The sequence below is a fragment of the Rattus norvegicus genome, chromosome X (assembly GCF_021556685.1).
Source record: "Rattus norvegicus strain SHRSP/BbbUtx chromosome X, alternate assembly SHRSP_T2T, whole genome shotgun sequence".
In the NCBI taxonomy this organism is placed as follows: domain Eukaryota; kingdom Metazoa; phylum Chordata; class Mammalia; order Rodentia; family Muridae; genus Rattus; species Rattus norvegicus.
Genome location: NC_141554.1, coordinates 22,490,864 through 22,516,086, shown reverse-complemented (window position 1 = coordinate 22,516,086; position 25,223 = coordinate 22,490,864). Strand labels below are relative to the sequence as shown.

General features: G+C 39.0%; 1 protein-coding gene across 2 annotated transcripts in view; it reads left to right on the top strand.

Annotated features, from left to right (window-relative positions):
- Shroom4 (shroom family member 4) overlaps positions 1 to 25,223 on the top strand; it is a 211,827-nt gene that overhangs the window by 4,884 nt on the left and 181,720 nt on the right. Inside the window, exon 1 of one of the 2 annotated variants that reach the window (XM_087600084.1) lies at positions 9,454 to 9,728. The gene's annotated coding sequence lies outside the window, so the exon portion shown is untranslated. 2 annotated transcript variants of the gene reach the window in all.

Here is a 25,223-nt window from a genome sequence, read left to right as displayed (position 1 = left end):
TTTTAACTCCAGCTGGAAGACACTTGAGCATTGTTCTTTAAATAGTTAAAGCATTTCTCCCTTGCTTCTCCCAGAACACTCCCCAGGAATTTCTTTAAAGAGAAAAAGACAGTTTCGGACAGAGACTACTAGTTATGGGGTAATTATCATGAGAGAACATGATTGTGTTTATGGTTAGGCTTCTTCCAAACCAGAGGAAAATGTGCTGACCCATCTGGGAGCAGTTAATGAAGAACAGCAGAGATTACAGGAAGGTGTGCTCTCAGTGCCCACTGCCCCCTGTGCCAAAGGGCAGGCTTAACTAAGGGCTGCTGTATTGCTGCTGCTCTTGGTTGGGACCTAGAAACAGTCTCAGAGTCACTGGAAGTCACTTGGTTTAAGGTCACTTAAAGAACCTGTTGTGGAGGGTCTCTGATTATGTTCTCCTCTGGTCAAGGGGGATCATGTGTATATTCAAGCCTGCCTACTTCACTGTTGTCAGGTTTAATCTGTGGAGAGTTTTTATCTATATTGAGTTGCAAACATTTCTCTTTGCCTCTCATCCATGGGGCTAAGCAATCTTGGACCACACAGAACAATGGTGCTTCCTCTGTTTTAGAAAAACCCTTGAGAGTTAAAAAAAAAAAGATGTGCTCCCTTAACTTTTCCTTATGGGGGGTCTGTGATTTAGCCTTTCCTTCTGTACTTTCAAAAATCAAATTTATGTGCCTTCTCAACTCTTAAGAGATCTGAGGTTCCTCCCTCCACTCTGGATTCACTACATCTTGTTCATTGTTCTTTCCCCTCCCCTCTTCAAATTTCTGGTGCTCAATCTCAAAGCTAGGACATTGAGCATGGTAGACAAGTGCTCTTCCGCTGGGCTACATCTCTCATCCCTACTCCTTGAGGCTCTCTTTAGTTATGGAGCCCACACACAATATAGCCATCTCCTGGAGAAAATTACAAAATTTAAGTGAGACCTTTTTTTGTGCTGAGAATTGTATCCAGCTACAGACCATTCTTTAAAAACACACATCTGAAGGCGGCTCAGCAGCTAAAGGGGCTTAGCTCCTGCAGATGACCTTGGTTTGATTTTCATTATGTACATGGCAGCCCAAATGTAAAGCAGGTCCAGGTCTGTTGCCCTTCTGACCTCCTCAGGCTCCTGTATGCACATGTGCTCCTGTGCATGCTTGCACACACTCATAAAACAAAATAAGTGTTTTCAAAAGAAGATATAGCCAAAGATGGCTCTGTTTCTCTGGTGGCAATGTCATAAGAAGGCTCTGTGACCATGTCTGATAGTTGAAGGAAATACTGTGCTGCTAGAAATCCATAGTTGTCCAAGGTCTTTAAATAAGCACACAGGAAAGCCATATGACGAAGTGTGTGTGTGTGTGTGTGTGTGTGTGTGTGTGTGTGTGTGTGTGTGTTGGTCAGAGGCAGATGTTAGATGTCTTCCTCTGTTGCTTCCCACTATATTTTTTGAAACCGGTTCTTTGAACCTAGAACTTTCATTGTCTGTGCTACTAGACTTTTGATTATCTGGGACCTGCCTATCCCTGACCCCACCCCAGTGTTTGGGTTATAGGTATGCACCACCATACCTGGCTTCTTTGTGGGTGCTAGGGATCTGAACTTGGCTCCTTATGGTTACACAACACCTTTTCTACTGAGCCATCCTCCTAGCCACAAATAATAAATTTTTCAGTGACACTTTTCATCTCCTACTATTTACATGGAATTCCCCTTGCTCCTAGCCCACAGCAGCTGTGAGAAAGACACTCCAGGGAAGATGACAGAGGGGGGGGGGCAGGGCTTAGGACTTGCCTTCATAGAGTGTATATGTCTAAACAAAGACACTGTTAACAGAGTAGGAAGTGGTATTTAATAAATGTTGTCAGAATCAGAATTCCAGTTTTTTAACCTCTCTGAACTTCCCTTCTAGGGAAAGTAATCAATTTCAAAATTGAAAATACCAACCATATGTCATATGTGATATGTAAGTAGTCTCTTATATACATGCACACATACACATACACATATACACATATACAAACATGTGTGTATTAATATATATTGCACTGATTGCAGTGTTTCTTGCAACTCTGGGTTTCTAGGGTCTGGGGTTTTGGGGTTTTCTGTTTAGACTTGGAATAGCCACAGAAGTCACTCATGCTGGAGGTCTTGCATTCATAGGCTTTTAAAAATGTATCTCTCCATATTTCCCCACTTATCATCTGATCTGGGAAATGCCTTTTTTTACCCCAAAAGTCTAGACCAGGGAGGAGATTGGAGCAGGGCTTAATTTTCATTGTTGAAGCCCTAGGTTTCTAAGGGAAGGGAAATTGAAGTCCAGAGAACATGTCCACACTGACACTTGACAATAGTTGTTAGGCTCACTCAGAACAATTCTAGAGAATCCTATTTAATCCATAGTGGATGAGCAATGAAATTATTCAACATAATCATACTGAATAATGTTTTTTGTAAGAAATGGTATTCAGAACTCCAAGATGCTTACTTACACAGTGTATTCTTGGAAAACAATTCATCTATAAGTTACAGAAAAGTACTCTAGAGAGTTCTAGTACACAGCTCTAAGCAACTTTGGGATTTCTGTTGCCATCAGTGCTTGATGTACTCATATCCTCACTACTGGGACCAGATGTGTGTTAGATCTCCATGGTAACTGAGCTATAGGTTTACCTGTGAGTTATCTTCCAACTGTTTTATTCTGGGTGTGTTGATAATGAGATCACTTTCACTTGGCATCTATAAAACCAAATATTTTGTTTCCTGGTACTCACTAAAATATTTATTACTGACATTCTTTAATTAAGTTGTTGATCAGTAAATTTGAGTACAATTTCTCCTCGCTAAAGATTATGTTCCAAGGACCAGGATGAAGTAAACTTTGTCTCCTCATGTCCCTTAGCCACCTTCAGAGCAAATAGGCGAGTGGAAACATTGCCGTGTATATTAGTTTTGCAAGAGATGATCTGTTTCTTCCACACACCTCACTGGCATGTTTATTTGGGCAGAGCCATCCTGCTGGGGCACCGAAGTGGCAAGGATCAAGATGACTTGAGCTCTCAAAGTAATTTCTAACCCCTCCCATGACTCTTCACTTCCACGCCCTCCTCTTTCAGTATAAGTCTGTGCCTATGCTCTGGGACAGAATTAGTACTTCCTTATTCAGAGGAAGAGACTCATTTTTCATCCATCCATCCATCCATCCATCCATCCATCCATCCATCCATCCATCCATCCATCCATCCACTACCTATCTTTATTTCATGTCCAGTCCTCGATTTCAAGCCTGTAGCCACAAGCACTGGTTGTTTAAGGCCTCCAGTTTGGACTCTCACTCAAGTGCCATTGGCTCTTTGTTTCTTTGTCCGTTGGCTGCCCTGCCGGCTATCCAGAACCCATTTTCCCCCTTTGGTTACACTGAGCACTTCTACTTTGCTACAGCAGCTTTGTCTGTCGGGGCTCAGGATGCTCTGGTAAGGGCTAATTGAAGCCAGTAAGTTAGAAAATAGTTCAGTAAGTTAAAGTAGAAACAGAGGGAAGATTCCTCACACTTCATCTTTCTCTGTCCTGTCTGAATTAAGGACAAGTCTTTTGCCACCTTCCGTTACTTGGAGATACTTAGCAATCTCCTGAGTAATCTTGGCGTGTTCCTTTCATCTCTTTGTGCCATCCTCTTTTTTTTTTTTTTTTTTTGGTAGAACTTCCAGGAAGTTTCTACTTTATGGAAGGGCTTGAGAGTCCTTTCTTGTTCTGGCTGTGGCAATGTGACAGCAGACAGCTCTTACAGAACACCACGTTTCTCCACACTGCTGTTTCCTATCTTTACAGAAGTGGCTATTTCCTGGTGTGTTCTCAGAGACGGGCATGGTCTGTTAACTTTCACTCAAATCTTTTACTGTTACCTCTCTAAAGAATGTGGGAGGTAGAATTGATCTGACAGGACCAAGGGTTAAGCCCACTGAAGAACAGATTCTTTGAGGTATCTTCTGGCCCTCATTCTAACACCACCCAACCGATTTCTAGCTGTTTTGGTTTTCTTTTTCCATAAGCCCCCCGGCAGGAAAGTTTTGAATGGTTCTCCTATATTTATTGCCTTTCATGGTCTATCAGAAACTGATCTTTCTTTTGAGAAGAGGGGGTTGGAGGTAGAGCTAGAAGTAAAGCTGGTTTGACTAGTCATTCAGGAAAAGGGTTAGATACTCATGGCTACAGTCTTATCTTTGCTTATGATACCATGACAAGCTAAAGCCTTGTCTTTGTTGGGCTGTCTTACTGTTCTCCATTTCTATTTGTGTGTGTGTGTGTGTGTGTGTGTGTGTGTGTGTGTGTGTATGTGTGTGTGTGTGTGTGTGTGTGTGTGTGTTTAAGGAAAAGTCCCTTCTCCCCAAACTTCCACAGGCAAGTAGCTTTTAATGGCCTCTCTCTCTAATTGAAAGTATGAGTGATGATGTTTTGACTACAGAGCTGTGAGTGTGTGTCAGACCTGACTCATGTTCTTTGGAGAAATTGACTGTGACATTGGGGCTTTCTTAATTTAGATTGTTAATTAAGAAAGGTCAAGACCATAGGCTGAAACATGGATCAGGCAAGGATCTGGATACTTCCAGATATTTAGAGTGGAGGACCAGAAGTTTGGACTGGAGTTTAGCAATCTGTTGGATGCAAAGGGTGGTCAGAGCCTACACAAGGGGGTGGGGTGGGGATCACAAACCTTGAGAACCTGGAGTGGCAAATAAGTCTGTTTCAGGTACTTTGCATGTGTTTTCCTTTAATATTTATAGTAGGTCTCTGAGGGGGATATTGATGTCTCAGTTATGCAAATGAAGGGATTAAGACCCAAGAGAAGTTAAGGGAAAGATTTGAAATTCTATGCTAAGTGGGAGAGCTGGCATTGAAACTTAATTCAGGAGGCAGAGGTGTAGTTTCAGTCCACAGTGCCACCACAATATTATTTTAATTTTAATCATTTATTTTGATTTTTCGCAGTGCTGTGGACAGAACTCAGGCCTTCGTATATGCTAGGAAAAGCTCCGCCGCTGAGCTAAACCTCTGGCATTCAAACGTCTGGCTTATCCCAAGTCTCGGTTTCTTTTTACAATGTCACACCTATATATCTTAAAAATAAGGAGAATTGGATGGGAGAAAGAAGAGGAATGAGAAATAAAATTTAATGAAGAAACTAGTAATGTCAATAATTATACCTCAGGGGTTAGGGTCAAAGGCAAGTTTGTGTTTTAGATCTTGAATCAAGGCAAGGTGATCGTGCTAGGATTCAAAAGACCGGAAGTGTTTTGTGGGTTTTTTTCGTGTGTGTGTGTGTGTGTGTGTGTGTGTGTGTGTGTGTGTGTCTGTGTCTGTGTCTGTGTCTGTCTGTCTGTCTGTCTGTCTGTCTGTCTGTCTCCTGGAAGTGCTAGGGATAGAACCTAGGGCTTAGGGCATGCTAAGGGATCAGTCAATCAATCTACAAACTGAGTCATATCCCAGGCCTGTTTTTTGTCAAGAACAGTTCTCTTCTGAGCTACAGCTATATCTGTAGCCTTCAGAAGATCAGAATCTTAGTCTTAATGGCTGCCCCTCATCTGTGAGCCTTTTAAGTAAGTCAGTTTCCTTGTTGTGTCTAGGTTTTATAATTATCAAATGAAAATTGTCAAATTTGTATGATCCAATAATAAGAAGTAGAAAAAGAAGCCAGGAATTTGAGAGCAGGGAGTGGTATATGGAAGGGCTGAAGCGGGGAATATATTTAAATTATAATCTCAACAGTAAAATGAAATGAACTTGTATGGTTATTCCAATAGAGGTGATTTCTTTCTCCTTTACTTCATATAAATACCACTGGCATATGTGATTGAAGAAGGAAATAGAATATCCTAGGTATCCTTATTAAGCTGAAATTCTTGTTAAATAATAAAATGTTTGAAGTTGGCAAATGTGCATGAAATGACAGGACAATTTTAATGTGATGTCTACAACTGCCCGAGGTAGACAAGATTTTTGCCCCATGTCTAAATAGCTGGAGCTTTAAAGGGCTGTGTTAAACCTTGTTTGGTTGTCCTAAAAACTCTCAATTAAGACTCCAATCTATGAATCAATCAGCCAATCAGCCAATGAACCAGTTAACTAATCTGCACATCAGAGCACAGATTTGTGGAGCACTTTGCAGAGTTCCTACTCCTAAACCACAGAATTCATGACATGACCACCAGAGTAGACCTGATCTTTGGATTCTCAAAGAGATGACATGTTTATTGAAGTTTATTTATGTACATAACTACTGTATGTCTAGGGAACAAAAACCTTTGGATGCTGAGACCATAGAATAAAATCTAATAAGATTTGTTCATGGTTCAATGTTGGGAGCTTTGTGGGAAAAGTAAAAATTGAAGCTGGACCTGAGGGGTACATGCATGGTACTTAGGCAGTCTTGGGTGGTAGAAGAGAGTTTGTTCTGATTGGATGAATGCCTTAAAAGATGCAGGCAGAATTACTGTATTTAAACTAGGCATCCAGTATAGTCCCAGTCACATAACTGCATGTCTGAGGAGAGACCTAAAGTGACTGATTGATCAGAAGAGACCTTTTGGAGCAATATGGTAATGTGCTGAGAGTGTGTTAGATGTCAGGTAACCAGGGGTTAGTGACAATATATACCACTAAAAGAATGAAGCAGAAGTTAATAGGTATGGGAGCTGATGCCTCTATTTCAAATGTAGAAGATGGGGATTGACAGGGGAAGCAGTTTGTACTTTGGTTTCGGTCTTCTGATACTTCTTATGGGACAATCAAGCTGGGGAGTAGTAGGCAGGTGGGGACAAACACAAAGAGGTTTGTTTATATCTGCTTACTTAGGGGTTCAATCAATTGAAATAGCAAGTCATTCTGTTAGGAATACTGTTGTCAACACACAATTTTCTAATCTATTGATTGTTCTGTAAATCAGTTAATTGCCAGACTATCCTATGCCCCAAAGACTTAGGAAACTGGCCTGCTTTGTGATTTAATGAGCATCCCTGGCTTTGTCTGGTTAGCAAACAGACAAAGTTTAGGTTAGTTTGTTTGGATCTGCAGGATGCCTAGTCAGTAGAGGTGTTGCTAGCTGGAGTTCTAGGAAAAAAAGCAAGTAAACAAAAAAAAATCCAAACCTCAGATGGACATGATAAAATGGATTGAGGCTTCTAAAAAATATCAGTTGACTTTGCCAAGATGTTTAAGGATTGTTTTCTGTATATGTAAAATAAAATGTGGTAGCTTGTGAGGCAAACCTCAAACCACAGGAGTTTCAAGTTTCTGTTCCATTTTGATTGGTAGAAGTATTCTCCTCTCTGCCTGGCATGAGCTAATATTAATCTGTAAATATTATTGTTTATGATTTTGGAATAATAAGTGTTCTTTAATACGACCTTTAAAAATATTGTTCAACTTCCATGTGGGATTTCATTGCCTAGGTTTTGTCTTTACCACCCTAAAAATAAAGAGGAGATGGGGATTCATCTTACAACCTCTTGTGCTGTAAATCTGGCTGGGGAAATATTTTATCATTGAAATTTGTACAAGTTTGGAGTGATTACCTGTAGCACTGATGTTCTTTATCTTTATACTTAATAGAATGCCTTAGAGTCAATTTGTGTGTAGATGTACCTGTCAATTTGAGGACCATCCTATCTCTTCTACTTCCCATCCTTCATGAATCGAGTTTCTACCTCATTACTACTTTGTGCAACAGCATCTACTTTTCTCCACCTTATGAAACTAAATGCAGAACTTTGTAAAAATGCCCGTACTGTGGAAATTGGTCTAAACCCATTCCTAGCTCTTTGTAGCTAAAACAACACTGTTTGCTCTAAGGTTAATGCGCATGTAGGTTCTTTAGTTTGCCTCCTTTCTCTCACCAGGTAAAATAACTTGTAATTTATATTTGAAATCCATTCAAATACCTAGCTGCTGGGGGAGACATTTTTTGGTGTGGCAGAGATTGCTTGAGTGCTAGGCTCTTACAAGAGCTAGCTTGCTGACTGCTCTGCTGTGTGAGCTGGGGTGGGAGGCTAACTTTCCTCTTCTAGATGTAAAGGGCTCAATATGTAATTTTCGTGCTTTCTCCGTGCCCTTGGCTTGAGAAATGTGCTCAGGCTCTGTACATACTGGATCTGCTTAAGGAAGGTTTTGGCTCTTAGCCCTGTTCAGCTGCAGGGTTTGAGTTACAGACTCCCTTTCCAGCCCCTAATAAAAAGCAAAGGAATGAAGGGCAGAACCAGGGAGAGTTAATTTCCACTGCTAAGACCCAGGTAAGGTACTTCTATCTCCCATAACCCTAGGTTGTAGTCCTAATTTAAGGCTGAACTCTACTTTAAGCCTGTAAGTGATGGTGATCTGGAACAGGCTCCTGACAATCAAGTTTTGCCCTATGCTAGGTCTTCTTTTCCCCTTTCTTTTGCCTGTCTCTCTTTCTCTTCGCTATATCTTTTACTTCCTGTTCTGTTGGGAGCTCGGAGGCTGAGATTCTAGCAACCAAGTCAACTGTTACTACTGGACAAGAAGAAATGGTATATCATTTTTCCTTTCCTCTAAACTGAGAGCTTTTCAGAAGCTTCTCCCACCCCACCCTGTTAATTCACAGACCCAACCTCAAGACAAAACCTAGAAGTCTTAATCTGAGTAAAAAGTATTATTGGTATCACTCCCAACTCAAAAGAGAGGCATGAGATGGTGAACTCAGATGGAGAAAGGCAGCTTTGAAAGAAGATCTAGAAAAAACTGGAATAGTAAAATGGGGCTTCCGCTTGGAGGAACAACTACCATAATGAATTTGCTTTCTCAAGTGGTTTTCCACCCTTTGATCATTCTCATCCCCAGATGGCTCCAGGTGGAATGACCAACTTCCCTTAGAAACTGTGGTGAACCTCAAATCCTCATGTTAGCTTTGTATGGAGGGAACATGTGATGATAATGATGGTAGAGGAAGTTAGGAAGGACCCCTCCAGTGCAACAGTGCAACCTGAGATGTGAAGAGGGGTGACAGTAGTGGGGGATGAGGGTTTCTCTAGGCTGCTTGGCTTGCTGCATATGTAAGCTGTATTCTGCAGGCTGGCATTGGGGAGTGAAAATGTAGGCAAGTATTGCTGTGAGACTGTAACACAACAGTCATTCTGCTGGTTACTCTGTGTGAATTCAGAGAGGGTATAGTGACTTTTGTGCTTGATTCAAGCACTTCATTTCTTCAGCTGAAATTCGAAGACTTTAAATCAGTGTGTGTGTGTGTGTGTGTGTGTGTGTGTGTGTGTGTGTGTGTGTGTGTATGTGTGTGTTTTGTTTCTTTTGCTTAAACAAGCCCAAACGTGTTCTATTTCACTGGCCTTGGTTGTGAGTCACTGTCTGGTATTTATACATAATGCCTTAAGTGTCTTCGTTATTTGACCATGACATTCCTTTTCTCACTGTTTCACTCAAAGCTGAGAACGCCAAGAAAGGAAAAAAGGAACTGACTAATGAGGCTTAATGTCATTGGTGCTCGTCTGTATGACGGTCAGGTTATCTTAGGTCACTAAGGGGACAGGTTAAGAATCAGTATTCAAATACTCAGGGATAGCACGGTGACACCAGGAGTGCTTAGTTTGCTACTGCCCAGTCTACTGCAGCAGAGCGTGTTTTACGGCCGTGGACTCAGAGCTGGTTTGTCTCGGGACCCCAGAAAGGATATATCCTGATTAGAATCTCTTGTAAGTATGAAAAAGTATGAATAATTAGAGGCATTCTTAACTAAGAAATGATTGAATAGTTGTGTACATTGGGGGAAGATTTGGATAATATTCCTTCTACATTTTCTTGAAAACGTATCTCTCTAAGGATGTAAGGATGGTAAACCCCATCTTGGGGGCACCTTAGTTATCAAAGGGCCAGAGCCTCGGATAGGAAGAACATTGCTGTTAGCATGGTCATTTAGAGGCCAGACAGCCAGTAAATCATTTAAGAAGGAATTAAAGGTTCAAAGGGCAGGAGAGAATTCTTTGGGTGACCTCATAGGTGCTTGAAAAATCAAAGGGCTAGCTGATGTGCTTTTATGGAGTGAAGGCTGGTTTGAAAGGGCAAGGGAATAGAAACGCACAATAGGAAATTGGCATAGCAGTTTTTATGCGCTTGGGAGTCTTAACTCTGGGTGGGGATGATCAAAGTTTCCGTTAAGTATCTTTTGTGTTCTTGAAATTGTGCATGCATATTCATTATAACATCATCCCTACAATGAATTAAGTCATACAGATGAAAAAAAAAGTGAGGTCCAGCGAGGCAAAGCGTTGTTCTTCAGGTAAAGCAAAGGAAAGCTAGTATCTGAACCTACCTTTAATCCACTCCAAATCACATGCTTGTCTTGTGTTACCTAAAGTTTTATTTTCCAGAGAATCCATTTTTATACGTCATACTACCTTTCTGATCCCACTGTTCACTATGGTAAGACTGTTGCTTGCATTGAAACATCGGACAAAGTTGAGTTTCACAGACCAGACATTTCAAAGCTTTCCTGGGAAGCTCATTTAAGGTACAAATTAGGCACTTAGGCTGTGTGTGTGTATGTCTGTGTGTCTGTGTCTGTGTGTGTATGTGTGTCTGTGTGTGTATGTGTGTGTGGTAGTATACAGAGATATTTAGTAATGTTTCTTTTCTAAGATAAAGACATGGGGACAGAAAGTTTTCATTACCTTGTCAAACTTCAACTAGTTAATAGGCTCAGTATTCAAATTTTGATTTTTCTCTTTGTGTGATTTCCTGTTCTTCCCAGTGTGCTCCTGGTGTTTTTCAAAGTGGGAACGGAGTTAGGAAATAACACTGCAACACTGGGTTTGGCGTTCTTGGGCCCTCTCAGGTTCTTTTTTTTAATTCAACCTTTTCTATCTTTTCCAACAAATTTAAAATGACTGGTAGCCTCCTCGTAGCCTCCTTCCTTTGCCTGTTTCCTTCCTCTTCCTTCCATGTCTTCTTACCGAGGCAGTTTAAATTGTTATCTTAGAGGAGTGAGAAGTGTGATAAGTGTTCAGGGACCAAAATTAACAATGTATAAGCAGACATATATTACTTCATCCCTGTCCCTAAACCACCTACGTTTTCTTCTCAGAGGCAACTGCTATCAATTCTCTATATTCCCTGTGTGGGCTCGTATGCATGTGTGTGTGTTCAGTGATTCCATTTTCTTCTTGCCCATGTTGTCTTTATTCCTTTCCAGTGTGACTAACTGACGTCTGTGTGAAGGCCAACTTTCCTGACATTTCCTCAGACTCCATTCTTGTTTTCCTTCCACATTGCTTGAACACTGCTTACCATGAAAAGGCAGGCAAGGAAGAATTTCCTGCTCCCAAATCTCTGTTTTATTTTCTCCGACTGAATTTATTTTTATTGTGCCTTTTCATAGTATCTCTCTATATCCCCAGGCAAATGTTACATACCTACATATACACATAAACATATATCGACACATATATACATATATACATATATATATCCTTTTGCTTCTTCCACAAAAGGGAACATTTTGAAACTGTCTTCTGTGCCTCTTTTTCCACTTGCACATACTGGAGGTCTTTCAGTATCAGTATACAGAGATCTACCCTCCATTTAAAAACAGCTATTATCTGTAATTGTTTAACCAACCCTTAATGTCATTTACCCTTTGTATTGTTTCCATTGCACTATATGGACTTGGTTGTCCCCCAAATCCTATTGCCAGCATGGTTTCTGTGGCACTGAATGGCCTTGTTTCTCCACCCTCTCACTGTTTTCACACTACTCCTCTGTATGAATCAAGAATCAGAGTTCAGTCCCTACATGCTTGTCTCTGTGTCTCTGTGCCACCCCCCTGCCCCCAGCTGTGTCCATCCTAAAGTTACCATTAATTAGTTTGTACTTTTAGAATTACTCAGTGAAGAAATCTCATGACTCCCAAATCCCTTTTCAGTTATCTGGTGGGCAATGTTTGCTTGAATATTATTATTTCTTTTCTTTCCCCTCGCCGTAATGTCTAAAATGGAACTTGTTATTGTCTTCTTGCAGAAGTGCTGTAGTCCTTGGCCTCCTCACCTCCCACTCGCTTAGATTGAAATCTTGGAGTCACCACTTACTCATCCCTGTATCAGGTTAATTATCACATCCTGTCAGGTCTTTCTTCCTTCAATAGCCCTTTCAGTTCTCGCTCCTCCCACCCTCCCTCAAGCCCTTGTTACCTTCTGTCTGGACTCTTGGACTGCAGGCTAGCTTCTCTGCTTCCAGTCTCACCCCTTTTAAATGTATCCTAGAGGTCATTTCCTGTATTTGAGACATTTGGCAACCCCTGTCTGTACACGGAAGCTGAACTCAGAGGTTGATCTCTGAAGTTCTTCCTACCTTTGGATGTTTCCTTCAGAAATTGTTGAAATAGTGTATTTCAGCCTCCTACTGCGGCCACACCTTTTCTTTCTCTTTAGTGCTTGCTGGAATTACATTCTTCCTAGAATTGATACCTAAATCAACTCGCATAGAAAAGTCTCAGAGGAAGGCCAGCCACACTGACCCCTGTCTGAACATTTTTAGCATTCCAATTTTGCTCGGCTGTGTTCCTCTTGCATGCTCCCACTAACAAGAAGCATTCTAGAACAAGCCAGGGCTTTGGGTTGTTATGTAGCTACAGTTTCTATACATTTTCTAATGCAAACAGATGCCTGTTGATCTGCCTTCACAATACCTGATTAGTCTTTCCCATAGTCATTGCAATGTATATGGCCCACATGTGATAGCTCGCAATTCCTAGGACACGCTGAATGCTCTGCTCATCATAGTACCTCAAATACATTTCTAATCCTACCTGCCTAACAAAATTCAACCTACTGTGAGGCCATCCCAAACCAGACTTCTTGTATTCTAGCCATCATTTGATTCTTCCTTCCACTAACTCCTGCTTTCTCTACTTCTCTTCAGATGCTCACCGTGTTCTTTTTCAATCCTTTTTGTATTTAATAAAGGATTTTTTTTATGGTACCAGAGGTGGAACCCAGGGCCTATATACCCAGAGCTAAATGAGGAACGATAGAAAAAGGAAATGTTTTATTGCGCTGTTTATCTGCACTCTGATCTTTTCTCTCCCTTGCTCTTAACATTTATTACGACTCTTTACAGAAACGGATAAAAATGCTGTGTTTTTGAAAGTATAGATTTTTTTTATTCAACCTACAGACTAGAGGGACAAAGATAGAGACAAAGATAGGCAAACCGGCAGATATAAAGATGTGCGGAGTGGTGTGGTGATATCTTTTAGAGAAGTAAACTTCTTTTCTTTTATGCAAAAAAAAACCTTTAAAATTCCGCATCCTACAGAATTTTTCCTCTCCTACTCTTTTCATCCTTTATCTTTCTCGTTTCCATGTTTCTCTCCCACACATGCATAATTTCATAGTGACTGTGGCTTCCCATGTGTATTTTGTAAATGGCTTCTTGTGAAGTTGACCAGTCTCTTTGGTTCAATGAGATATGCTTATCTAGTGTCTTAGTCAAAAACATGCTTTGCTCCCCAGACAGACAGACAGGCCAATTCAATTGGTAACATATCCTTCTGTAAAAGGATCATGATGCTACTGTTAATTCCCTGTATGTACCAGTTTAATTGTATTTCAGAAGTCAAGAAATATTTAAGTAGTTCCAGTTGCAGCATTCCAAATCATTAAGTATTAACCATAAATCACTAGTGGGTCCTTAAACATTCCTGTTGATGTATTGGCTGGTATTTTATATGAATATAAGTAATGTACTTAAGGGTGTTTGCTTCGATCCAGCAGAGTAAAATTGTCCTCTTGATTTCTTTCTCTGGATCCATGGTTTTGTCAACCTCACCCCACCCTACCCTGGGCAATTTTCACAAGCCCCCCTTTCTTCTCCCTTTACATATTTCATCAGGCTCTTTAAGGGACTGGTTGTGATTATTACTGAACCATATGGGAACCACACATTCTGGTTTTTCCTCTACCGTCTGGAGTAGAAAAGCTCAAAGATTATTTTTTAACTATTGAAAGGTTTAGGATCAGGTAGCCCATCTTTATTTCACCATCCAAGACAGCCAGAGCTGGTGACCCTCTTTATTTTCATTCAGCTGAACCCTGAATCCATTTCTCCAAACAGGTGATACTAGTTACTGAAGTATATATTAATATGCAGTTATTATGACCCAGTATGTTTTTAACTAACAGTATTCTGTATTAAAAGGGTCTGTGAGTCATTATACATAGTTGCCTCTTCAAGACTGGATTGTGCCTTCTGGTTACAATCCTTTTCAGTACAAACTAAGGACACCGGTGTTTTTCAATCTATACTTTTTACATTTTTCAATTCAGAAAGTGTATTTGTGGTAATCAGCTTTTGTAAGAAATGGGTGAGAAAATGAGATTGCAGAAAGAAAATATTCATTTTGGTCGCAGTTTTAGGAGTTTAATCCATGATTCGTTGGTCTTGTTGCTTTAACCCAATGATGGCACACCACAGAAGTAACTCTTGTTGGATCAAATCCATTCATCTCATGGCCAGGATATGTGTGTGTGTGTGTGTGTGTGTGTGTGTGTGTGTGTGTGTGTGTGTGTGTTTTGTCTGACTGTAGAAGAAGGAGAGAGGGGAGGGGTAGAATGAGAGAAAGTAAAAGAGACCAGGTTCCTATAACCCTTTTTGGCATCCCTTCAAAGGTATAAGGACCTCCCACCAGACCCTACCTACCTCTTAAAGTTTTCACCACCTTCTAATAGCATCAAACCAGGTAATAATTCTTTAGCACATAGGCCTTTGGGGGATACTTAAGATCCAAACCATGGCAATATTCATATGTCTTGGTAAATTTTACATTCATCTAACTTTTTATTACAATAAGAGCACTTAAGATCTATACCATAAACAAATTTAAGTGGAGAATATATAAACAACAGGCATCATGTATCGAGGATCTCCAGAAAGGTATTCATTATATATAGTTACAATATCGGACTCATGGAACCAAGGCTTCTCATGCCCATCCCCATCCCTGGCACCCACCATGATATACTATTCCTCTAACTTGGGCTATTTTAGATACCTTGTGCCAATGAAATCACATAGCATTTCTTCTTCTGTGACTGGATGATTAGTTCCCCCATAGTCATCTATATCAATTTCTTTCAGAAAAACATTCCAATTATGTAGTGCATTAAATTCTCCTTATTTGTATAGACATTGATGAACATTTACATTGTTTCCACATCCAGTTTATTGTGAATAGCGCTGTAGTGAACATGGGGAAGCAAATATCTCTTTCAAGGTCTTGGTTTAAGTTCTTCAAATTAACACCTGAGAGCTGGATTTCTGGCTCATTTTTACTCATGGTCCATGCGAATAGCACCGTGTTGTGTTCCACTTCGCATTCTGTCTCACCGTGTACAAGTGCTCTGGCTTCTCTATTTTCCCACCAGTGCTTATTTTCTATCTTTTAGACTATGTTAGCCATCTCCTCCATGTTTTCATATGCTCGTATATCTTCTTTGGAGAAATAATGTCTACTCATATTCTTAGCCTGTGTGCGTGGGGTGGGGTGGGGATGGGGACAGAGTTTCTCTGTATAGCCCTGGCTGTGCTAGAACTCACTCTGTAGACTAGACTGGCCTTGAACTCACAGAGAACCTCCTGCCTCTGCCTCCTGAGTGCTGAGATTAAAAGTTTGTGCTATCACTGCCCAGCTAGCCCCATCCCCTTTTAAAGATTTATTTTATGTATGTGAGAACAGTGTCACAGTCTTCAGACACACCAGAAGAAGATCCCATTACAGATGGTTGTGAGCCACCATGTGGTTGCTGGGAATTGAACTCAGGACCTCTGGAAGAGCAGTCAGTGCTCTTAACCACTGAGCCATCTCTCCAGATCATAGCCCATGTTTTTTTTTTTTTTTTTTTTTTTTTTTTTTTTTTTTTTTTTAATGAGAAAAGATCTTAGTTGTTGCTCACACTGGCCTGGAACTTTACTTTTACTATGCATCTGAGTTTGGATCGTTTCAAATCAAGCTACTTGCAGTTAAGTTCCATATATATTTTGGATATTAATCCCATAACAGAGAAAGCGTTTGCACATATTCTTCCCCATTCTGTTCACTGCCCTTTTGTTCTGTTACTTTCATTATGCAGAAGATTTATAGTTTTTCATGCCCCACTTGAGAGAGGAAACTTTCATTTCTTCAACGTGTCTTTTTGATACCATTGTCAAAGAACAAGATTTTGTTTCTGGGCTTCTAAATTAGTTCACCGCTGTAAACCAGAAGCAAGGGTTTATCTCTGAGCTTCTATATTGGTTCATTGCTGTCTGTGCATGGCTGCTTTTATGCTGCTACCATTGCATTTTAACTACTGTTGTTTTGTAGTGTAACTTGAAGCCATGGTATGTATGATTCCAGCTTTTTTTTTCATCTTTTATATTATTAGCATATACTCATTGTACACGATGATGGGTTGTATAATAATATTTTCATTCAGGTATAACATGTCTTACTTAGCCTAACTCCATTTCCATCTATTTTCCTGCAGATTTTATATGATTTTTTTATTTATAGCTTAATAAAATTACATCATGTATATGTACCACATTTTCTTAATCCATTTATCTGTTGTTGGCCACCTAGTATAATTCTATAATTTGACTATTATGAATAGTGCCATATGAAATGTGTAAGCTTTTTTTTTTGTATTCAGGGCCCTAGGCAATTTTATCTATTTTCTATTTCTATAAAATACGCTATTGAAAGTTTGACAGAATGAAAACCCTTGCTTTGTTAGTGTTGATTAATTTTTTCAACTTGACACAAGTTAGGGTCACCTAGGAAGGGAAAACTTCAACTGAAAAAAAAATGACTCCCTCACATTGGCCTGTGGGCAAGCCTGTAGGGCATTTTCTTGATCGATTATTGATGTGAGAGAGCGCAGCTCACTGTGGGTCATTGTCACTTCTAAGCTGGTGGTCCTGGGTTCTATAATAAAGCAAGCTAAGCAAGCTAGCCAATAAGTAGCATCCCTCCATGGCCTTGGCTTCAGTTCCTGCCTTCAAGTTCCTGCCCTGAGTTCCTCTGATAATGGATTGGGATTGGGACTACAGAATGTAAACAAATAAAATAAACCCTTCTTTGCTAAGTTGCTTTTGGTTGTAATGGTTATCATGGTTATCGAAAACACACTAGAATAGATAGTAGAGACGTTTTGATGCATTACGTCTTCTATGTATTAGCATGGAATGCTTTAACGTAGAGTGCTTTTACCATTTACTTGAATCTTTCATCAATATTTTTATAGTCTTTAGGGTATAAATCTCACTTTTATTTTACTTTGGTTTTTCAAAGAAAAGTGCTTTTCTATGTAGTTCCAACTGTCCTGGAACTCACTCTGTAGACTAGGCTGGCCTCAAAGTCAGAGATCCCCCTGCCTCTGCCTCCCGAATGCTGGGACTAAAGACATGTGCCACAATACATACATTTCATTTTTCTTATTTATATTTTGTCTTTAAATATTTTGTTCCAAACATCAACACAAGTTAGATTGACTTACTTTCCTGTTCTATATTTCCTTGTAAGTATGTAGAAAGTATTCATTGTGCATGCTGAATTTTATTTGATTTTTTTTTTTTGAGACAAGGTCTCACTGTATAGCCCAGATTGTCCTGAAACTCACTGTGTATCTCAGGTTGGCTGCAAACTTGTGGCCATCCTTCTGTCCCAGCCTCCCAAGTACTGAGATTACAGGTACTGTGCTTCCATGCCTAGATATATGTTACATTTCATAACTGTTGTAACTTTACAGATTTTATTTTTTCTATTATTTCTCTGTATGTGTGGGTAGTAGTTAGAATTTTCTATATACATGATCTATTATGTGCAAAGAGAGATGATTTTATTTGCTTCCTTTAAATTTTCTTTTCTTGCCTGGTAATCTAATACAAGATATCTACTACTGTATTGACTAGGAGTGGTAGACACAGATAGCCTTGTCTTACACAAAAAGCATTCACTGTTTTCAGCATCATCTGTTATGTTAGTTGTATACTTACAAGGACTTTACTATGTCGAAGTAATTTCCTTTTATTCCTAGTTTGTTGATATTTATTCATGAGAGCCTATTAAATATTATGTAATTTTACAGGTATTAGCGTCATAATGTAATTTTATATTTCATACTATTAATGTGCATCATATTTATTGCTTTGTATATTTTGATTCACCCTGGGTTATGGTATATTATTCTTTCAATGTGCTATTGACTTGTTGAGAATTTTTACATCTATATTAACTGGGGATATTACCTGTGTTTTGTTGCTATTTATTTTACATTATCATTGATTGGTTAGCATCAGTAATTCTGACCTCATGAATTCAATTTGTAATTATTCCTTCCATTTTAGTTTTGAGTTTCAGAAAGATCTGCATCAACTATTTTTAAAAGTATGGTAGAATTAACTAGTAGATTTATTTGGCCCTGGAAATGTTCATGCTTTAGGTTTGTAATTATCTCTAAATATTAAAAAACATTCTTCCTTACCCAGCCATGGTGGCACATGCCTTTAATCCCAGCACTTGGTAGGCAGAGGCAAGCTGATCTTGTTAGTTCAAGGCCAGCTTCGTCTACCAAGTGAGTCCAGGACAGTCAGGGCCAGTTACATTGAGAAGCCCTGCCTCAAAACAAAACAAAACAAAAGTGAAACATGTTCTTTAAGGGCCTAAAGAGATTGCTTAGCATTTAACAGCACTTTTTAACTCTTCCAGAGGGGTTCTCAGCACACACTTGACAGCTAACAACTATCTGTAACTCCAGTTCCAGAAGATCTGTCGCCCTCTTTTGGCCTCCATGGTGAATGCAAGCAAACATGCAAAACAAAGAACTCTTTTTTTTTTTATTTCTATATTTTTTTTTTTATTAACTTGAGTATTTCTTATATACATTTCAAGTGTTATTCCCTTTCCCGGTATCCGGGCAAACATCCCCCTCCCCCCTCCCCTTCCTTATGGGTGTTCCCCTCCCAACCCTCCCCCCATTGCCGCCCTCCCCCCACCAGTCTAGTTCACTGGAGGTTCAGTCTTAGCAGGACCCAGGGCTTCCCCTTCCACTGGTGCTCTTACTAGGATATTCATTGCTATCTATGAGGTCAGAGTCCAGGGTCAGTCCATGTATAGTCTTTAGGTAGTGGCTTAGTCCCTGGAAGCTCTGGTTGCTTGGCATTGTTGTACATATGGAGTCTCGAGCCCCTTCAAGCTCTTCCAGTTCTTTCTCTGATTCCTTCAACGGGGGTCCTATTCTCAGTTCAGTGGTTTGCTGCTGGCATTCGCCTCTGTATTTGCTGTATTCTGGCTGTGTCTCTCAGGAGCGATCTACATCCGGCTCCTGTCGGTCTGCACTTCTTTGCTTCATCCATCTTGTCTAATTGGGTGGCTATATATGTATGGGCCACATGTGGGGCAGACTCTGAATGGGTGTTCCTTCAGTCTCAAAACAAAGAACTCTTAAAAATCATTTATTCTTTGATCCTTTGGTCCAAGAGTTTGCTTATTTGTAAATTAATTGCAAAATTTATAGTTATGTTTCTGCTATTTATTTCAAATTTTAATGCATTGTGCTTGAAAACACAATTAGTGTGGTTTTAATCTTCTTTAACTAATACTCACTTTGTGACCTGGAATGTTGTCTATCCTGGGGAATGTTGTAATGGGCACTTGAGGAGAATGTGTGATGTGTGAGTGTGTGAGTGGAATACCTGCATTTCCACTAAGTTTATTTAGTCTGTAGTATTGTTCAAGTCTACTGTTTGTATCTTGAGCATCCACGTCAACATTCTATCCATTGCTGAGGATGGGTTATTGAAGTCGTATGCTATTGCAGTACTGCTATTTTTCCATTTGGGGCCTCTCTTATGCATATATATTTGTCATCACTAAATCATCCCAATTAATTGACAACTCCCCACCCTCTTTATGTCCTCTGACAGTTTTGGGCCTAAAGTCTGTTTTATTTGATGTAAGTCTAGTCATTTCTGAATCACTTTTTTTTCTGTCTCATCATTTTCAGCTTATGTATTTTCTTAAATCAACAGTCATTTATAGATGGGATATGTAGGTAGCTATCCACATATATGGGTGTAACACCCACAATTCAACCAAACAAAGCTTGAAAATATTCACAACAAAACCTAATCTGTAATAGATACATCTTGCTTTTATTTTTGTCATTGTTCTTAATCATTACCATTTAACAAATTCTATTTGCATGTTATTTATATCATATTACACATTATAAAGAATCTGGAGATATTTATAGTGAGGATATGCATAGGCTGTATATTGATACTATGTTTTTCTATAACATTTGTGAACATCTGCAGATTTTGGTATGTATGTATGTATGTATGTATGTATGTATGTATGTATGTATGCATGTGTAGAGGAAAGGAATGTTTTGGAATAAAGCTGCTGTAGACACCATGGGATTACTTTATGAATCTTGATTTCTTATACTTTCAGCCATTCTGCATATTTTGATTGGGGAATAAGTGATTTCTATTTAGAGTAATTATTGGTAGAAAATGATGTAGCATTGCTATTTCTTGTTCATTACATTCATTCTATCTTATTCATTCTTTTCCCTATTGTTTTGCTTTGTTCGTTTTTCCCTTATAGTTTCCTCCAATGTATTATATTTGTTACTCTTTTGGTATTAATTGTCTGTTGTTCATTTTTCCTTTTGTGAATTTTTATAAGTATGTTTTTTGTGGTTGACAGATTTATAAAAAAAACTATCATGAAACGTTAACCTATATAACTTCTGTCTTAGTGTTTCCATTGCTGTGAAGAGACACCATGACCAAGGCAAATCTTATAAAGGACAACATTTAATTGGGGCTGGCTTACAGTTCAGAGGTTTAGTCCATTGTCATCAAGGCAGGAAGCATGGCTGCATGCAGGCAGACATGGTGCTGGAGGAGCTGAGAGTTCTATATCTTGATCTGAAGGCAGCCAGGAAGAGACTGATTTCCACAGGCAGCCAGCAGATGGGTCTCTTCTGCACTGGGCAGAACTTGAGTACTGAGATCTAAAAGCCCACCCGCAGTGTGACACACTCCTCTAACAACCTCCACACCTCCTAATAGTGCCACTTCCATGGGCCAAGCATATTCAGACCATCACAGATGATAACAACTTAGTTGAATCACATATAAAAACTACAGTTTTACTCTCATAATCTATGATATTGATGCCTATATATATATACATATACATGTATATGCATATATTTCTTGATTAACATATATTTTTAATGTCTCTTACTGTTTATACTAGAATTTAAAGTGACCTTCCTAATAATTTCATAATATTACAGATTTTCTTTATTGTACATTGTTTCTGTTTATATAGTTATCTTTATCAGTGACTTTCTTGTGCTTCTGTATTTCTGCTTGTTTTTTTCTTGCTTTCTGCTTACTCTTTTAATATTTAAGGCAGATCTGTTAATAATCCACTCTCATTCATATTCATATTCTTCCCCCCAGTTCTTGTTCTCCCTTCCTTCCTCCATGTCTGTCCCTTCATCTCCTGTGTTGCCTTTATTTTACCAGGCCCAGTATTCTTATTTCGCAGGTTTCTATTTATCAGGCCATGCTTTGAATCTGTATGGCACATTCTTTTTTGACCTGTGAAGTCTTTCTTCCAAAATCAACTGATGAGCTCATGGAAGTTGCCATGTATAAGACACATTGTTTTCTTTCATTACTTTCAAAATTACCTCCTTATTTTCTTTGGATAGTAATTAAAATGTGTCTTGATGAGGATTTCTTCACATTTATTCTATCTGCCCTTTATTGACTCTAGATATAAATTTCTTTTTCTACACTTGGGAAGTTGTGGATCATTAGTTTTTAATATGTTTTGGGGAAACCTTTCCCTCTTCTCACAGAACTCTTGTAATGCATATATTGGTCTCATTAGTGGTGTCCCATGAGTGCCTTAATCTCTCTTTGCTCTTTCTTTTATTTTTTTTTTTGCTTCCCTGATGGGTTAAGATGGGATAATTAACTTTGAGTTTGATAATTATTTCTTCTGATTGATCTAGTCTATTGTTGAACTTTTCTAGTGAATCTCACAGTTTAGTTACCAACCTCCAACCCCAATATTTCTGCTTATTTTTCCCATTTCTTTGTTTAAAATTTTACTTTCTCTATGTATCCTGACCACTTTCTATATCTTTATGCTGGTTACTTTGATTCTGTCAGATAAATCATAGATCCTTGTTTCATTTGGTTTATTCCTGGAGATTTGTTTTGTTCTTTTGTTTCAGATTTATTTTCCTAGACTTTTTGTGTCTGTTCATCAGATAGACAGGCACTTCTTGTAATGTAGTCCTTACGCTTCAATTAGCTCAACTTTAGATTCTGATGGCTTTCAAGCATTTGTATTAATCTAATCTATATTCTTTGCTGTTAGTGTCCCCAAGGATTCATACATACGTATGCCAAGTCCATTTAGCAGCCTAGCATAATGAGACAGAGGCCAGTGTTCTAGAACAACCTCTGGGAAAACTGTATCAATAGACAGTATTCATTTCTTTTTCATCCAAAAGAGAAACTACAGTTTTTGGTTTTGTTTTGTTTTTTTCCTGTTTGCTCCGTGTTACGCCTCTTGGTAGCACTATGGCAACTGGCAGCATAAACTGTCATCTAGGATCTCAGTGAACCTGGTAGTTAACGAGTACTCTGAGTTCTGTTAGCTCTTCAGGACAGACAAGACTTAGGGCTAAAGAATATTATCTACTGAACTATAAGAGGCATTAGAAGAGTGGTAGACTCAACAGTAGATTTCATGTGTCTCCTAAAGAAGTTGGGGTATTGGGCGGTGGTCACTTTTTCCTTCAGGGAGAAGCGGAGAGCTAGAGTTTTTCATCTGTTGGCCCCTGTACTCTCTGAGGGGACTGTCTGAGACGACTGTCCCCTTAACTACTGTCTATTCTCACTGATCACCAAGTAGCTACAGTGCCTGTTCCCTCCAGCGCTGTAATATAAAGCAAGATAGCTTTGGAGAAGGGGTCGTGTTAGATACATGCTTGCGCTTTTACTTCTTGGGAGAAATTATAAACTTGGGGACATTTCTATCAAATATATAGTATAGTGCAATAAGTAATGATTATGAGAGGGTGTTTCAAATTCTCTACCAGCTTTGAGGTTGTCATTTACTCAGTCATAGCCACTTGGTCCAGGAGTGGCTCAATTATTTATGGCTTTTTTTCTTTATGTTTGTTTGATTGCCGTGTGTGTGTGTGTGTGTGTGTGTGTGTGTGTGTGTGTGTGTGTGTGTGTATTCAATGTGTGTATGTGTACCTACTGCAGGCATGGAGGTCAGGAGGACTCATGGCTGTTTATTCAGTCTGGTATGCAGATGACTGGGATTAAGCCCAGACTCTCAGACTTGGTGGCAAGAGCCCCTGCCCACTAAGCCATCTTGTTATTCCTTCCTAGATTTCTTGTGAGAGAATTTGTTGCTGTTTTGCTGTTGAATTGGGGTGAGATTAGGATGTGAAGGTTAAGGGTTTTCTAATTTGTTGTCTTCTTGATATTATTCTGTATATTGATCTCTACTGGGTGAATATTAGAAGTATTTTCAATTTAAGTAGCATATTCAGTATTATTGCAGAAGTGGTATTGAGGAAGCAACTTGATTTTATTGAGGAATAAATATTCTACAATAAAATATTTTCAGATGCATATATAATTTCATTAAATTTCACAATGCCTATGAAATTATTATTGTAATTCAGATATCTATGAGATTCCAAAGTTTTCTTCCACCCTTGTATTAGCTAGCATATTTTATATATTTTTCTCCTTTCTAACAGAGCAGTCAAACCTAGAGCCCTGAGCATCCTGAACATGCTAGTATACAGCTGAGCATTTTTGTATCCCTGTATTTGATTCTAGTTATATAATTTCAGTTCTTTAAGTTTGGGGGCTGTAATTTTTATATGTTGTAGAGAAGAGGACTGAGAACTTTGTTTTGTTTTTGAACGTTGGGGATTGAACACGTGGTCTTATACATGCTTGGTGAGTACCCTACCACTGGGCTACAACCCCAGCTCCTAGATTTCTGAGACAGGGTGTCACTGGTTTGCCCAGGTAGGTCTCTAACTCTCAATTTTCCTGTCTGGGCCTCCTCAGTACTGAAATTATAGCTGAGTGTCATTGTGTCCAGTTGTTTGTGCCCCCCCCCCCATCTAGTAGTTTTAGTAGTATTTGTTAGAGTGATTAACTTGTCTCCATTTATTTTCATTGGTCCTATTCCCAAATGAGGTTTTATTTTGGAAATGTTACATATTGGTAACGTACATGTTTATCTCCATGCTGATACCGTAGTAGCTTTAAATCAAGTGCTCTTCCAATGTTGTCTTTAAAGGTGTTTTGTTTACTCTCAGTTGTTTGTTTTTCCATATAAACTTTAGAATCAGTCTTTCGATGATCTTTATTTTAAAAGATTGTTGGTAGTGTGATTAGGGTTGCTTTCTTTCAGTAGGTCAGTAGAGAGAGACTTACCATCTTAATGATATTGGTTCCCCTAGTCTCATGTTATGATAGCTTTACCCTTGCTTAGACCCTATGTTGTTAATCACAGTCATGCTTTGTAGTGTTTTTTTTCTACCGGTCCCAGACACATTTTGTTAAATTTCTCCCTAAATATTTTCATGTTTGATGCTATTATAAGTGACAGGTTTAAAATTTCCCTTACTGTTTATTTCCACTATGTAGAAATATATTTGATCTTACTTATTTGCTAGTCCTGGTATCATTTTCATAGATTCCTTGGAGTATTTTTAACCTAAATTGTTCATATCATATCCAAACAAAGATAAATTTACTTCCTTTCTAATCTATCTCTAGACCCCATTTAGCTATCAGTGTATGTTTTCTTAGCATATAGCTTCTCATTTTATTTCATTCTCTAAGAACACTTAGTTGATATTTAACCACACAATATTGTATGTTTATCTGTAAGTACAATGTGATAGAACTGATTTCTAGAAAATCTCCGGGGGTTGGGGATTTAGCTCAGTGGTAGAGCGCTTACCTAGGAAGTGCAAGGCCCTGGGTTCGGTCCCCAGCTCCGAAAAAAAGAACCAAAAAAAAAAAAAGAAAGAAAGAAAATCTCCTTCTTGTATAACTGAGAAGATTTTATGCCAGTT